Source organism: Gymnoscopelus microlampas, assembly GCF_963454915.1.
Source record: "Gymnoscopelus microlampas genome assembly, chromosome: 4".
Taxonomy (NCBI): Eukaryota; Metazoa; Chordata; class Actinopteri; order Myctophiformes; family Myctophidae; genus Gymnoscopelus; species Gymnoscopelus microlampas.
In genome coordinates, this window is record NC_139941.1 from 5,313,673 (window position 1) to 5,329,494 (window position 15,822).

The window sequence follows — 15,822 nt, forward strand, 5'->3', positions numbered from 1 at the left end:
TCTGCTGAACAGGTAAAGTAAATTCCTGTATTGTTTGAAGCCTATTTTGGCAAATGAAGTCACAGCATTACTGAGGAGGTGCATGGTAGTGTTTGAGTAACATTTGTTTTGGTAATTTGAGTAAAAATGTTGTTTGAATAACAATTGGTTGAATAATTTGATTAACAATTTGTTTGAGTAACAATTTGTTTTGGTTAACAATTTAAGTAATTGATTTATTTTGGTTAAATACAATTATTTAATTTTGTTTTGTGCTGTCAATTAGTTACCACTACTAGTGTGGTAATTAGGGCAGGTGGAACAGGTGTGTCTTAGACAGCCTGAGGGGTGGTGTTCCCCACCCAGATAGGTAAGCGGCGTTTCCCCCTGTGGGACTCGTTGTGCCTTTTGTTTCTTTCTTGTATGGTTTGATAGATTCTGTCCCACAAAATATGGGACAGGGTGGGACCACCGAGATGCTTGCAAGAGGGACTCGGGAGGGCCACTGAAGACCAGGGCAAGTTGTAATAGTTTAGATTTGGTTAGGCAGCTGAGGTAGGGGGAACGCCACTCCTGTAGGCACACCTGTCTCACCTGTCCTAATTTGACAGAGGGGGAACATTTGTTCCATTTTGGAATCTTTTGTTTTACTTTGTTTAAAAGCTAACTAAAACCTACATTTTTGGTAAAAGTGTTGGGAATAGGTCACCTGTTTTTTTCTGTTTTCTTTTTGTTGTTTGAACAGTTTAAGAGAAAAGGAAAAAAAAATGGCTGATCTAGAGGAGTTTGTGGATAATCCATGTGAGCAGACTTTGGATAGTTTTACTAAGGAGCAGCTGATTAGACTAGCAGATTACTATAAAATAGAAATCACTGACAAAAGGTTAAAGGAGACAGTAAAGTCAAATTTAAAAGCTAACTTGAAGGACATGGGGATTCTAAAAGAGGCTCCTGAAAGTGAGGAAAAGTCAGGTGAAATGGTTAGTCAGTTTAAGCTGCCCACTAGTCAGTTTTTCACATTTGAACAACAGAAAGAGTTGCTCATGCTGAAGTCAGAGAAGGAGTTACAAGTGGAGAGGTTGAAAATAGAGCAGTCAGAGAAGGAGTTACAAGTGGAGAGGTTGAAAATAGAGCAGTCTAGACTAGAAATTGAGCGGACCAAACTTGAGCTTATAAAAGAAGGGAAACTCACACCTGAGGAGGCTGGGGTGTCCAGTGGTAGGTCAGCGGCCTCAGGGTCTCAAGCTCAAGATTTCGACATTTTCAGGAATTTGCGCTTAGTGCCCAAATTTTGTGAAAAGGACCCTGAAACCTTTTTCTCAATGTTTGAACGAGTAGCCGAGGTGCGTAAATGGCCAGAGTCAGCCCGCACGTTAATGCTGCAATGTGTGTTAACGGGCAGGGCACAGGAGGCCTATTCATGTCTGAGCCCTGATGACAGTCAAAAGTATCCTGTTGTTAAGGCAGCAGTACTAAAAGCTTTTGAACTTGTTCCAGAAGCCTATCGCAAACGTTTTCGCACATGGCGGAAAATTGAAAACAAGACTCATCTAGAGTTTGCACGCGATTTGTCATGTTACTTTGCCCGCTGGTGTGCCGCATTGAAGGTTAAGGACTTTGATGGGTTATGTGACCTTATAGTCCTCGAACAGTTCAAAAATACTTTGCCTGAACATATTGCCAATTATATCAGTGACCGGAAAGTTGAAACTGCTGCCGAAGCGGCTGCTTTGGCAGATGAACATGTGTTGACACACAAGCGCCCTTATGTGGAGCGGCGCTCCTTTGGCCAGCTGCACGCTGGTAATGACGGTGGTGGTGATGGCGCATGTGTCAAAATGGACTGTTCTGATAGTTCAGGCATGGCGGTGGCACCAGAGGCAAAAGCTGAATATGGCACGCATGAGGAGGAGAAGATGATATGTAATTATTGTCATAAAGAAGGGCATTGGAAAGTAGACTGTTACACTCTAAAAGCAAAGACAAGAGGTCTGTCTCAATTCAGGGGTTGCAGCCTCCAAGTGCACACCCTAGGTAGGGTGGGTAGGGCACTGCCCCCTGGAGGGCGCATAGGGCATACACTCTGCCTGTGAAATGGGACAGCACTTCGCCGAGTCGAGTCGAGTGAACCCGGAAAAAGCCGAGCGTCCACCACTGTTGTTTTTCCGACCTTTTTTTTTTACTTACTAAGCTTTAAAACTTCTTTTTTGTGGTACGGAATTTACTTGTAAGATATTTTAGGATAGCATTAAGTTGACTAAACTTAATATATGTGGTCAATTAATCATGAAACTATTTAAAATAATAATTTAGAGAACCGTCACGTCGGGTCCTGGGGCGACCAGTGAAACTCATGTAGCCGTTGAAAGCAGCTTGTTTTCGGCCTGACTCTTCCAAATGTCCCGTTGCTCCCACGGTTGTCTGCGGAACGAACTTGATGGGATTGACAGACCCACTTACAACTGTAGCCCATTGGTTCTCAAAGTGGGGTCCGGGGACCCCCAGGTGTCCTTGCAGGGGTTCCAGGGGGTCTTCCACAAAACGATTTAATTAATATAGCGACGTCACAATAATTTTAACCACTTTAACCATATTTTATACTTTGGCTATTCAAAAATAGCAGATATACAAGCTCATAGCTTGAGCTTGCAGATCTGCTATTTGTAGATCTGATATTGTTTGAATTCGTGCAAATCTTTGAATATATTATTTGTTAAGCAAACATTTGTCACTAAAATCTTTGCTTCTGGGGGTCACTTGAACAACATATTTTGAGATGGGGGTCCGCGGCCAAATACATATCATTTTGGGGGTCCTTGACATGAAAATGTTTGAGAACCACTGCTCTAGTCTATTTGTTCATAGGCCATGTTATTTATCGTGGTTGATTCCACGCTCTTTATTGTTATAATATTAATTCAATTGAATTAATTATGTTCTGGTTTTGTCATAACGGTACGATGTCCGACATAACCTATACTGTGTGACTTTGATGGGTTAGTTCATTGATGGGTTCAAAAATAGCAGATGTACAAGCTCATAGCTTGAGCTTGTAGATCTATTTTTGAATTTGTGCAAATGTTTGAATATATATTTTGTTAAGCAAACATTTGTCACTAAAATCTTTGCTTCTGGGGGTCACTGGAACAAAATATCTGGAGATGGGGGTCCGCGGCCAAATACATATCATTTTGGGGATCCTTGACATGAAAAGGATTGTTTTACATTCTTTTGCCCAACAAAAAATTCAATCAGTCAGTCAGTCAATCAATCAAACCACTGCTCTAGCATATTTGTTCATAAGGCCATTCTATTATCGTGGTTGATTCCTCGCTCTTTATTGTTATAATATTCATTAAATTAATTATGTTCTGGTTTTGTCATAACGGTCTGATGTCCGACTAGCTCCAATCGGAACCTCACCCTCCGCTGTATAGCTCCGAGATGAGGTTCCTCGTTTATCTCTGCCGTTTGGTTGAAAAATCTCCGCACATTTTCCACTTTACATGTTTCTTACCTCTTTCTGCACATCGTATCCAAAAAGTAAAGGTTTTCTGAAATGCTCACAGATGTTTGACATTTTAACGTACCATAAAATCTATCCAACGAGTTGAAAAAGGCACTTAATTCGCCTCTCTCCTCCGCCGGTTACATGTTTTTAAGACATTGCGCAAGAGTTGCGCCCATAGAGATAACATTACTGATTCCCCTACTGGTCAAATGTTGAATTGCATCTTCTAATGCATAATATTATTGAACTGGCTGAGGAGAGAAGCGATTTAAACACTTTTTTCAACTCGTTGGATGGATTTTATGGTACGTTAAACTTTCAAACATCTGTGTGAGCATTTCAGAATACCTTTACTTTTTGGATACGATGTGCAGAAAGGGGTAAGAAACATGTAAAGTGGAAAATGTGCGGACATTTTTTCCCAAGCCCAGCCAGCAGCCACTGGGTGCAGCATATCAGATGCGTATCAACGTATCAGATACGCTGTTTTGAACAGTTTTTGAAGGTATACACTACCAATACTGCAATATAAAAATACTCTGTTACAAGTAAAAGTCCAGAATTAAACATTTACTTGAGTAGAAGTACAAAAGTATTGGCATCAAAATGTACTTAAAGTACCAAAAGTAAAAGTACTATTTGAAAATAGCCGATCTACAAGCTTGTGAGCTTGTAGATCAGCTATTTTCAAATAGTCTAAAATAGTGTTAAAGTGGTTAATGTGTGTTTCATTATATCATAATGTATCTGCAAAGTATACTAGTAACTAAAGTTTTAAAATAAATGTTGATAGAGCTGTTTTTCCTCATCACCCACACAAAGTACCAGATACTTTCATAACGGCAACATAGGAAAGAAGACTCAAATACAGGCAGCCATGAAGATGATGAAGATGAGGATGATAGATGATGGTGGTGTGACAGCTCTGACCGGTCAGTGGTCAGTGGTCACTGCGTGGCACTGAAAAGAATGGTTATCGTAGAGAAGAACACCGAGATGTATTGTTCTGAAAACAGTCCGAGATTAACCTCCTAGTGTTATGGTTAACATACCAGGCTGAACCCATCAGAGCAAAACAAAGTTAGTGGGACTCTAAGGAGAGAGTGTTATCTCAAACAGAGCCAGCCCAGCGGCCTTGCACAGAAGTAGAATAGGAGAAATAGAAGCATATTATATCAGAGATGACATTTTAAGCAGGTTTCTGACACTTGACAAATTATTATCAACAAGATTAACTCTATCAAATGTAGTGGAGTAAAAGTACAATATTTGCCTCCGAGATGTAGTGGAGTAGAAGTGAAAGTATTGGAAATTGGAAATACTCAAGTAAAGTACAAATACCTCAAAATGTTACTTAAGTAAACATGTTAATTATTCCAGCTACATGATATGATCATATTAGTCCAACACAATTCAAACAGTGCAAATTGATTTTATTTCAAATGCAGGGAAACATTACAGTAAAGTGCCTTCTGTGAAACTCTAATTAAAAACACATTTCATATAAACACTATCAATGTTAACATTTTCTAATGATGAGGGTACACAGTCTTTTTCTGGGCTAAACAGGGAGTCCCTGTCAGTGTTGTTAGACCTTCTCAACCAGGAACAGTGAAACGGATGGGGTGCAACATATGAAGACCCTGGTGTTTGTCCTCGAGGTAGCAAGTAGAGCATCATCTGGGGTGGTCCACTGTCCACCGCATCGTTCATCAGGTGGGTTTGCAAGGCTGACCCAATAGACGGCTGCCATGTCACTGTGGATGGTTTTAGAAAGAGGCAAGAATAGCAAAACTATTACAAACGTTTCCTAAGGTAAACATACAAAACATTTTTAAGTAAATGGGAATCAGTAGATATATACATTTGTTCTACTTGCCTGTACTTAATAGTCATGGTCCATGGGCACCTCCTCCAGGCCAGACACCTCCGCAGTCAGCTGCTCCCGCCACAGATCGCCACTGACTGCCTCAGACACCCTCTCCCCCTCATCCTCTCCCTCATCCTCTGGGGTCACAAATTAATATCACCAGCATCCATGCAGATGTTGTGGAGAACTGCACATGCTGTTATGACCTGAAATTATATGAATGGGGGGGGGTACATTATTATTATTATGAATTCAGGGGTCGACATTATAAATGGCCCAGTGGCCCGGATGTACTTTTTAAACCGTCAGGGCCAGCAGAATGCAACAAGCACTTGCCCGGTGGGGCCAGTGAAAATAATGCCTTGAAAATAAAATCAAAACATTAACATCTAATAATTTCACATAATTTCCCTGTACTACTGTGTTCTGTTAACATATCTGTAAACTCGAGCAGGGCAGGCTCACAGAAGAGCCTTTCCCCGTCATCCTTGGACCCCCTCGTTCATTTTCAAAATGTTTTTAAAACCACCAGTATTCGGTCAAACACCAGGTAAAAACAAATACAGAAAGAAAGTTGCCAGAGTGAAAAGCAGAATGAGACGAAAAAGAGGGAGAGAAAGTTTCAACCACAATGGTGAGACTAGAATTGGCTTACATAAGATAAGTTAAAAGCGAGCAATGTAAACAGTGCATCCACTGTGCAGCCAACTGTGTCAGCCTACATGGAGGGGGAGAGAGATCTCCCCCTCTGGATAATAAACCGCTTACTGACAGTAATGACAGTTAACCTAAAAGCTAGCGTTAGCTATTCAAAATCAATCGTCTCCTGTCCTCATCAACATTAATAGGCTAACAACTTTCTGAGGGTGAGAGACCCGACTGCATTCCATAGTAGGTCGTTCTGATGTTTTTGAATGGCTGTGGGTGTTGCTTGAAATCGCAGATCTGAAGGGTTTCTTTTTTTGTTTACTGCTTGTAAATATTGGTCCTTCTTGGGCCTGTTTCTAAAGTGTAGTTGTATATTTGGGCTTGCTTCCACATTTTTTTTATTATTATTTAAACCAGCAGTGGTTCTCAAATATTTTCATGTCATGGACCCCTTAGCTCTGGACTGGTCCATACTAGTGTTAGAAGGAGTTCTCCAACTCCTTCTAACGACCAGAGCTAATGGACCCCAAAGATGCATCGGCTATTTTCAAATAGGTATATAGGTTTAAAGTGCTCATGTGGTCTATAGTCGCTTTTCATAGACCCGTTTTCAGAGACCCGGTTGCTTATTTCTCTCACAAAAGCTGGCAACACTGATCATACACTTCAGGGTCTAAATCAGTGGTTCTCAACCTGCATGCTTTTTGGGGGGTCCCCAGATGACAGTAAAGTGACAGTTTTAAGACTTTTAAGACCTTTTAAAAAAAAAGAGGAAAATAAACTATACTATTAAAAAAATAGCTGATCTACAAGCTTGTAGATCTGCTATTTTCACAATATTTATCTGTGGAACCGAGTAAAAAAAATGTTATGCCTCTACTCCTACAATTCCAAGAGCCTGTCAGGGTGGGGGGTCCCCAGTTCAAATATGATCATTTAGTACATTTTTAATTCCGGACTTTTACTTGTAACAAAGTACTTCTACATTGCAGTATTGATACTTTTACTTAAGTAAAACGTTTGAGTACTTTTCCCACCACTGCGCGCGCGCGCGCACACACACACACACACACACACACACACACACACACACACACACACGGTACTTACATTTGAAATTAAATTCCGGGGCACTGGGGGCTGGGGCCAGTATCAATGGGGTCTTCCTCCACTGTTGAATGCAATAAAAACATTACTCAAAAAGGGCTCTTACGCTACTAACGACCACAGTTAATCCACAGCTGAATTCGACCATTAACAAAATTGAAAACAAATACTAGTCGGACTCGTGACATACAACCCACTACATTTCATGTTTAAACACAACAATTACACCAGCCGTATAATCTCAGTAATGTTTAACCACTGACTATCTCGGGGGGGGGGGGGGAAGGACTACCCCGAAAACAGCTGGCTGTGTTCGGGTAGAAGAAGCACCGCTGGCCGCGGTTTAACGTTAAAGTAGGCTCGTTCACGATACATTTACCACATATATGAAGTTTAAACAACTACATACTATCCTAAAACATATTAAAAGTACATTCCGTGACACAACAACACTTTTAAAAGGTTTTAAAACTTACAGCTTTGGTCCACCATTAAGGCTGGTTCAGGCTGGCTCCAAGTTCGTTCCACGGACAACCGTGGGAGCAACGGCATGTTTGGAAGAGTCAGGCCGAAAACAGGTTGCATTAGACGGCTACGTGAGTTTCACTGGCCGCCCCAGGACCCGACGGGACGGTTCTCTGAATTGTTATTTTTAAATAGTATCACCACATATATGAAGTTTAAACTACTTAATGCTATCCTAAAACATCTTAAAAGTAAATTCCGTGGCACAAAAAAGAAGTTAGAGAGAGTTTTAGAAGTTTAGATGGACGAGAATTTATAGCGGTGGAAAAAGATGGCGGCCGCTCAGAAAATTTTCCAGTCAGCTCAGTTCGCGTTGCATTGTGGGACTCGGCTGTTCACCGAAGTGCTTGAAGCGTACATCGCGTGTACGCTTGGAAAAGGGGGAAAGTAGGGCACATTCGAAGGGTGGATTTGAAGGGGTCTTCGAAATGGGACAGCACTTGGCGCGCCACTGTGACGTCATCGCCCTTAAAATCCGCACTTGAAGGCTGCAACCCCTGAATTGAGACAGACCTTATGTCTACCTCTCACCCTGCAAAAGGTGCGGCTATGGCTGTGCCTGCGCTAAGCTTGGGGGAGGTACAGGTTACAGGGTCATGTCGAGGTCTTGAGGTTGAGGAATCCTACAGGCCGTTTGTCAGTGAGGGATTTGTGTCACTTGTAGGAAGTAACATCAAGGTGCCAGTAAAAATACTGCGTGACACGGCAGCGTTTGATACATTTATTGAAGCGCCAGTGTTACCATTCACTAGAGAGAGTACAACAGGGTCCTCTATTCCTGTGTTGGGGATGGGTTTAACTGTCCTCCATGTTCCTGTTCACAACATCATGCTGTATTCCAATTTCTTCCAGGGTCTGACCGGCGTTGCTGTGCGTCCCGCTTTACCCGTGGCAGGGGTAAATATGATTCTGGGTAATGGTTTGGCTGGTGCACGTGTGTGGGCGGATGTACCACCACCTTTAGTAGTAGATTCAGTGCCATTGGTAAGAAGTCAACCTGACGAAAGTGAAACTGAATTTCCTGAAGTGTTCACAGCTTGTGCAGTGACACGCGCTACGATGTGCGCAGAGTCTGAAGCAAATGATTGTGAGTTAGGAAAACACGAAACGTTAGGTTCTTCAGGACCAAGGTTTTCCATATCTGACTTTAACTGTGTGGGCCCATTCCCTCGCTCTAAGTCCGGTGTGGTAAATCTTCTCACTGTAATCATGTGTTCAATTGTGTTCATTTTGTCTGACAAATGTCAAAAGGCATTCGAATTTGTCAAAGCTCTGTTGTGTACTATTCGTCCTGTTCTTGCAGCGCCACGTCTCGACCGCACATTCACTCTGCAGGTGGATACTAGTCATGTGGGTGCTGGTGGGGGTTTATTACAACCAAATGATTTAGGCATTGACAAACCATTTAACTTCTTTTCAAGAAAGTTTAAGTTCAAGTCTATGTAGTGTTTGGGGCTGTGCCTGTGGTGGTCAGTGTCCATAATCCACTAACCTTTTTGAATGAATTGCAAAGTCCCAATCGGAAGATAATTCACTGGTCCCTAATGCTGCAGTCGTATTGGCTCGTAGTTAAATGCATTAAAGGGGTAGAGAATGTTGTAGAAGATGCCCTTTCCAGGGTGCCTTAAATGTAGGCAATATGTGACCTGTTTTTTTTTGTCCCATCTAGTGGTCCTCCTGTTCTGTCTGCTCCTCTCCTCTTAGATGCTCCAGGAATCCATGGTAATCTTGGTTGCTGAGGGGAGGGCCGCCCATAGCAAAATTTGTGTTGCTTATCTATTGCTGAATCTCAACTCTGAGACATAACTATTGCCTTCTCGTATATATATCATTCTGTGATCATTTGCTGCTGCCCTATTACTCCTAAGAACAAAACTAGGAGCAATAGAGAGAGATGAGAATGAGATACTAAGTCTAAGATAACTAAGTTTGGTTCAGGCAATAACTTGAGAAGTATTTGAGAAGTATGATAAACAGAGGAGATCTCATCCGGAGCCTTCATTGAAGGGAATTTGAGAAACATAATAAGAAACATCTGAGAATAATGAGCCCTTATAGAGATCTCATCATTGTGAGTTCAATATCTCTTCCTCATCTCATTTATTTCTATTGGATGCCTTAATGGAGCTATATGAGACCTCGATCTGAGACACACATGAGCATTAATGGAGCTATATGAGACCTCGATCTGAGACACACATGAGAAACAATTAAGAATTATACAATTAATATTCAGATTTCTGAAAAAAAATAGACATCATTGATCAGTTTAACAGTACAACATTTATTTTTAACACAGGGACACATTTACAGCAGTTAACGTAAAGGAAATATATGAACACACATTTTTTAAATATATGTCACATATATGTTTATCATATATGTGACATATTCAAAATTGGCCGCCTACATATATGTATATTACATATATGTACATATTTCACATTTATTTATTCACATTTTTTTTTTTTAAATAATAACTAGCCAACCACATTAATATTGACATTCTTCCCATCACTTGGGCATATGTTTTATATCTATCCAATACAGTATGTAAAACATAGGTAGAAAACTACTAATCACCAGAAGTCTTAAGTGCATTTTCTGCAAAAACAAGCAACCAAGAGTATACCTAGCGCTAAGGTAAAAGTGCAATATATCAGCTACCTACTTTCTTAAACAGATGAGACAAAATAGCAAAATCAAATGAGCAAGAGCTAAAACAAATAAGTGTATCGACTAAACAAGATCCAATAAAACAATACAACAATAAAACAAGCGTTCGTACAACTAGTTAACAACAAGTAGGCCAGGCAAAGAGGAAGGGTAGTGTTTCCTGAAGAGGTGGGTTTTCAGCCTGCGGCGAATGATGGGCAGTGACTCTGCTGTCCTGACATCAGTGGGAAGTTCATTCCACCACTGTGGGGCCAGAACGTGCCAGAAAGTTGTGACCGTGTGGATCGGCCAGAAGGACCCTTGAGTGACGAGGCAATCAGTCGCCCGAGGTGGCAGACCGAAGTGGTCGGGCAGGGGTGTAGGCATCGACCATAGCCCGGTGGTAAGAAGGAGCTGTTCCTTTCACTGCCCTATAGGCTAGCACCAGGGTTTTAAACTGGATGCGAGCCACTACGGGGAGCCAGTGTAGAGAACGGAGAAGGATAGTTGTGTGGGAGAACTTGGGGCGGTTGAACACCAGACGAGCCGCAGCTTTCTGAACAAGCTCCAGAGGTCTGATGGCAGATGCCGGAGCACCAGCAAGGAGGGAGTTGCAGTAGTCCAGGCGGGAGATGACAAGAGCCTGGATGAGCACCTGGGCTGCCTTCTCCGTGAGGAAGGGGCGAATCCTCCTGATGTTGTAGAGGAGGAATCTGCAGGACCGTGTCACTGATGCGATGTTTGCCAAGAACGACAGTTGATCGTCCAGGGTCACACCCAGATTCTTCGCAGTCCGAGTTGACGTCACCACAGCATTATCAATGATGATGGCCATGTCTCGGTGCGGACAGCCGGGAGGAACATCAGCTCGGTCTTGTCCAGGTTGAGCTGGACATCCACTCCGAGATGTTAGCCAGACAAGCAGCAATGCGTGCCTCCACTTGTGTGTCAGAGGGGGGGGATGAGAGGATCAGCTGGGTACCCAGCCATCCTTTGGTAGTGTGTGGACATCTTCTTCTGGGTTGTCTCTACAGAGAAGAGAAAAGGAACTAATGAGAAAACAGTGGACCAAAGTCTACTACAGACTCCAAGCATTTCACTCCATTTGCTACACCGCCTGTTTTAGTGTACAAGAGCTTTTCTGTGAGTTTATTGATGATAATGCCCTTTATTCAAACAAAATAACTATTTTAGTAGTGATTTTTCTCGTGATTTTTTTCCAAGAACCTGGCAAGTTTGCAATTATTATTGGTTACAAATATTAAGGTAAAGTTAGGCTTTTCCAAATAGCCTGATTTTAAAAAATAGATGTTTGACATCACATGAACTCCACTTAACTTGTTATGGGAAATTATACAACGACAGCGCTCTGCACAGGTTTTACCAAATGTAGGCCTCCGTCGGTCAGGGTTGACCATAGTTGGCACATCCTATGAGGTTAAATTACTGCATACAAGAACTTGTTTTCCTTTCTCAATTCATTTCTTTTTATACTCACCAATTGTGTCCATCTTTTTGACTGGATCATGGGCCTCCAGCTGCTCCCCATCACCATGCTTTGGCTTTTGACCTTAAGTAATATTATGTAATTATTAATTTGCAAAAGAAAGGTAAGCGGTTTCACAGACAACATCTCAGATCTAGCTTATGGGGATACAGAGTGAACACAAAGTGGTACAAAGCTGAGCCAGGCAGCATTTTAAAAGACTTGAGTGTAAACATAAATAAATCAAAATTGCACAAATTAACCAATAACTGTAACAAGCTGACAATTATACAGACAAGAAAGTCTAACATGGCATCAGTTGGTGCCTGATCATGACCTATGTCCAAAACAAAAATGTGCCAACTGTTTTCTTACCTTGTAAGTAGGTTGAGTAGTGCCATGGAAATGCTGATTTGCAGCAGCTGATGTTCACTGTTCACATAGTAATGGCCCCACACTTTAAGCTCTAGAGCGTGGAACAAATATTAATAAATATTAGCCACAATAAAGCATCAGAAAACACAAGCCCCTAAAACAGTGTAAAAACAGTTGAAGTTTTTTTAGGTGAATCCCATAACATACCATATAATGTGTTAACACATGTGTTTTATTTATTGATGACGTGATTGAGACCAACACTTACATTTGAGGTTGCTCTGAAGCAGCGTCAGGACTCAGGATCCCTTCACAATGTCCACCTGACAAATGCAGCAGATGTAAATGTATTAGGGCTACAACTATAATTATTTCATGGAAAATCTGGTTACTATATTAACAAACTTAGTTTGTATTGATATGTGTAGTTAATCTCCCAGTAGTAAATAGTTGTCCTAAATTTGATATGAGACAGTGATTAACTTTTACAATGGTAAGATAGCAGAGCAGACTGTCCAAATTCAGTTGTAGTCTAAAAAGGTATGTATATCTGGGAGAACAGAACATTTATTTCCATTTCCCCTCCATATGACTTACAGTTATGCTTGAACCATGAAGTGCCATGAACAAACGCAGCCCTGAAAAGGAAAGAAAATGTAAGACTATAGAAGTAGTAACCACAACAACAACAACAACAACAACAACAGCAATAACAATGCATGCATATTTTGTGGCAAATATCCATTATGTTTACCTCAATTTGCCATAATTCTTGGCTCACTCAAGTTTGGTTAACATTAGGTTTAAAATAAATTAGGCTAACCACATTAAACCACGTGTCCCTTCAGGGTGAAAATTTGGTGAAAATAGCCGATCTACAAGCTCTCAACATATTGTGTTGCGACACGTTGTGAGCTTGTAGATTGGCTTTCGGCTAAGAGATCTGGTGTACAGGTATAAGTGCTGGGGGAACTGTATCAAAGTATATACTAGGCTTTAGTGGTGATTAACAACAGCTATTGCATTATTATTGTTGTATTATTTCTTATTATTTGCCAACAGCATAAATGATTGTACTGTGTACCTTAAGCTTTCTTTGAGTCACACCATGGCCTGGCCTGGACATCCCTGCAATCACAAATAAAATAAACATTAATGAGCAACTAGTTCAAAAATCACTTGGTAAACAGAGCCATGCATTCTACATAAAAAAACAAACATCAATACCTTCATCCAGATACACAGTAATTGAGTTAGCTTCATTCCTGTCGGTGGAAAGACCAATATTAGTTGTTACTAAAAACTTAAGAGGTGTAACTAGATGGTAAAGAGGCTATATCAGTTAGCCTAGAGGAACTTATGTCCCACCACCACCACCACCCAGGCACCCACACAATGTTTTAACACAAAGTAGCTTGCATGGACGTGTGTGTTAAGTCACAACAAGTTATTTCAACTATATTCAGAAGCTGTACATGTAGATAATAATAATAACATGAATAATAATAGTTACCTCCGTAGTGTTCTCTTCATAGCTGCTGCCTGCTGACGCATTTCAAAAATGGGACCGTTGTGATAAAACCGGAAAAGGCAACGTTGCCAGATTCTGTGAGAGAAATAGGCAACCAGGTCTAGGAAAACAAGCCCAAAAGAAGCGACTATGGGCCACATGAACACTTTAAAGCTACTGTATGCACCGGCTATTTGAAAATAGCAGATCTACAAGCTCACAACACGTCACATCGTGGGCGACGCGTTGTGAGCTTGTAGATCTGCTATTTTCAAATAAAATCTTGGGGGCTAACTTATAATGAAAAACCCTGGCAACGCTGAAACGGGGGCCTGGTCACGTGATAAGGGACGGCCAATGACAGCACAGCTGTGGTTGTATTGGTTTGCTGGTTGTCAGGGAAACATCACATAACCAATCGGCGGACAGGCAGTCTTCCAGACCATGGATTCATTGTCTGCCTGCTTTCTTTTAATGATATGATGATGATGTAGCCTGATATGTTACTTTTTAACTTTTCTCAACACAAAAGCACAAATTTGTCCTTGATATCTCAAAATTACAATCATATTAAGGATGCCAGTTCTAATTAATTTTCATTTGATTCTGAGAAATAAAGGTTCTAAAGTGTTAAACTGTTATTAATCTCTCAAGTAGTAATTCAGCAATAACAAATTCAAAGGATTTCGCCCCTGCCCCCTTTAAAAAAAACTGATGGATTCCCCAGATTGAGCTGTTATTTAAGATAGCCTGATGATACAATAAAACATTGGCAAGGCAAGGCAACTTTATTTGTATAGCACATTTCATAGGAAACACAATTATAAAATGATAACATGACATTAGGATGCATAAACCAAAATAAGTAAAACAAATATATAGATACAGTTGCAGTGCAGAAGAGAAAAGAAAAGAGAAAAAAGAAAAATAACTCAATCAAAGGCAGTGGAAAACAGAAAGGTCTTTAGTTGTGTTGTAAAATAAATAAGAGTGGCAGCAGACCTAATTAAATAATATTGGGCCCGATTCATGAACCGTACTTAAGAACAAATTTGTTCTTAGACCCACTTAAGAAGTTTTTTAAGAGATTATTGGCATTCACAAATGTTTTCTTAGCTGTGATTTGTTCTTAAGTTAAGAAGAAATCTACGCATACTAGATAGCACTCTTAGGGTGGCCTTTGAGTTCTTAAGTGTGATATGTTTGTGCAAAAATAATTAATTCTCGAAGTTTCTTCAATTTTACAGTTGTATAATATAGGATTTAAATTACAATAATATTTTTATCATATCTTTAGAGCAAAAAAGGTTCTCAAAGGTGTGGTCTGGGGACCCCCAGGGGTCCTTGAAGCTGTTCCAGGGGGTCCACAGCAAACGAGGAACAGTTTAATCACTTTAACCCTATTTTATACTTTGTTTGAAAATAGCTGATCTACAAGCTCACAACGCGTCCCATTACTGGCAATTTTGAACTTGTAGATCGGCTATTTTCGAAACATTTTGATAAATCTCGAAAACATTTCCCTAGCAGAAAATATTTTCAGGTGGGGGTCTGCAGCCAAATGCATCTAACCCAAACAGACCCGGTTGAGTTGAATACCCACCCCATAACCCCCCACCCAACCCACCCTCATCGCCCCCCCCCCATACCCCCACCCCCATATCCCGACATTCGCCACACCCCCATTTTCAAGTCCCCTTCCTACCTGAAAGCCCCCCTATACCCACCCGTCACACCCATCCCCATACCCCACACAGCCCCCTACACCCCTCCTTGCACCACCATATCACCCACCACACCCCTATTTCCACCCCATTACATACCAAGCAGCTGCTACCTTAAAGACCCTCTATATCCACCCACCAGCTTTCAGTACTAAAATGTTTTATATCCACTACTAACGCTACTCCTGAACATGAAATATGGATAACATTTTTAACAGCTAATTTCAGCAAATTTACATTGATGTCGAGTGGTGATATGTTGATTAATGTGAGAGAAATAATAAAATACATTCATTAATTAAATAAAATAATTTGCTGTTCACTTCAGAAGTACCTCCACAGAAATATTTATTTATTTTTATGTTTGGAGTCTGGTGTTCCACCATCTTTAGGCTTTAGTTTAGGTATTCTTTACTTCATTCTCTCAACTTT

The 15,822-nt window shown here is 40.9% G+C and overlaps 2 long non-coding RNA genes across 4 annotated transcripts; both read right to left on the reverse strand.

Moving 5' to 3' along the window:
• Nucleotides 1–4,912: 4,912 nt before the first annotated feature.
• On the reverse strand, nucleotides 4,913–7,911 carry LOC311044222. Its single transcript, XR_014600665.1, has 4 exons — nucleotides 7,592–7,911; nucleotides 7,119–7,179; nucleotides 5,370–5,566; nucleotides 4,913–5,247 (listed from the first exon to the last, which is right to left on the reverse strand). It is a non-coding gene; the product is annotated as an uncharacterized lncRNA (long non-coding RNA).
• A 3,355-nt stretch (nucleotides 7,912–11,266) lies between these two features.
• Nucleotides 11,267–13,423, reverse strand: LOC311043094. 3 transcript variants are annotated; one of them, XR_014600581.1, is made up of 7 exons: nucleotides 13,384–13,423; nucleotides 13,241–13,284; nucleotides 12,754–12,794; nucleotides 12,425–12,479; nucleotides 12,157–12,247; nucleotides 11,794–11,865; nucleotides 11,267–11,323 (listed from the first exon to the last, which is right to left on the reverse strand). It is a non-coding gene; the product is annotated as an uncharacterized lncRNA (long non-coding RNA). The 3 variants fall into 3 exon arrangements; XR_014600582.1 differs by having other exon boundaries at nucleotides 11,313–11,323; nucleotides 11,794–11,833; XR_014600583.1 differs by having other exon boundaries at nucleotides 11,313–11,323; nucleotides 11,794–11,827; nucleotides 12,146–12,247.
• Between the last annotated feature and the right edge of the window lie 2,399 nt (nucleotides 13,424–15,822).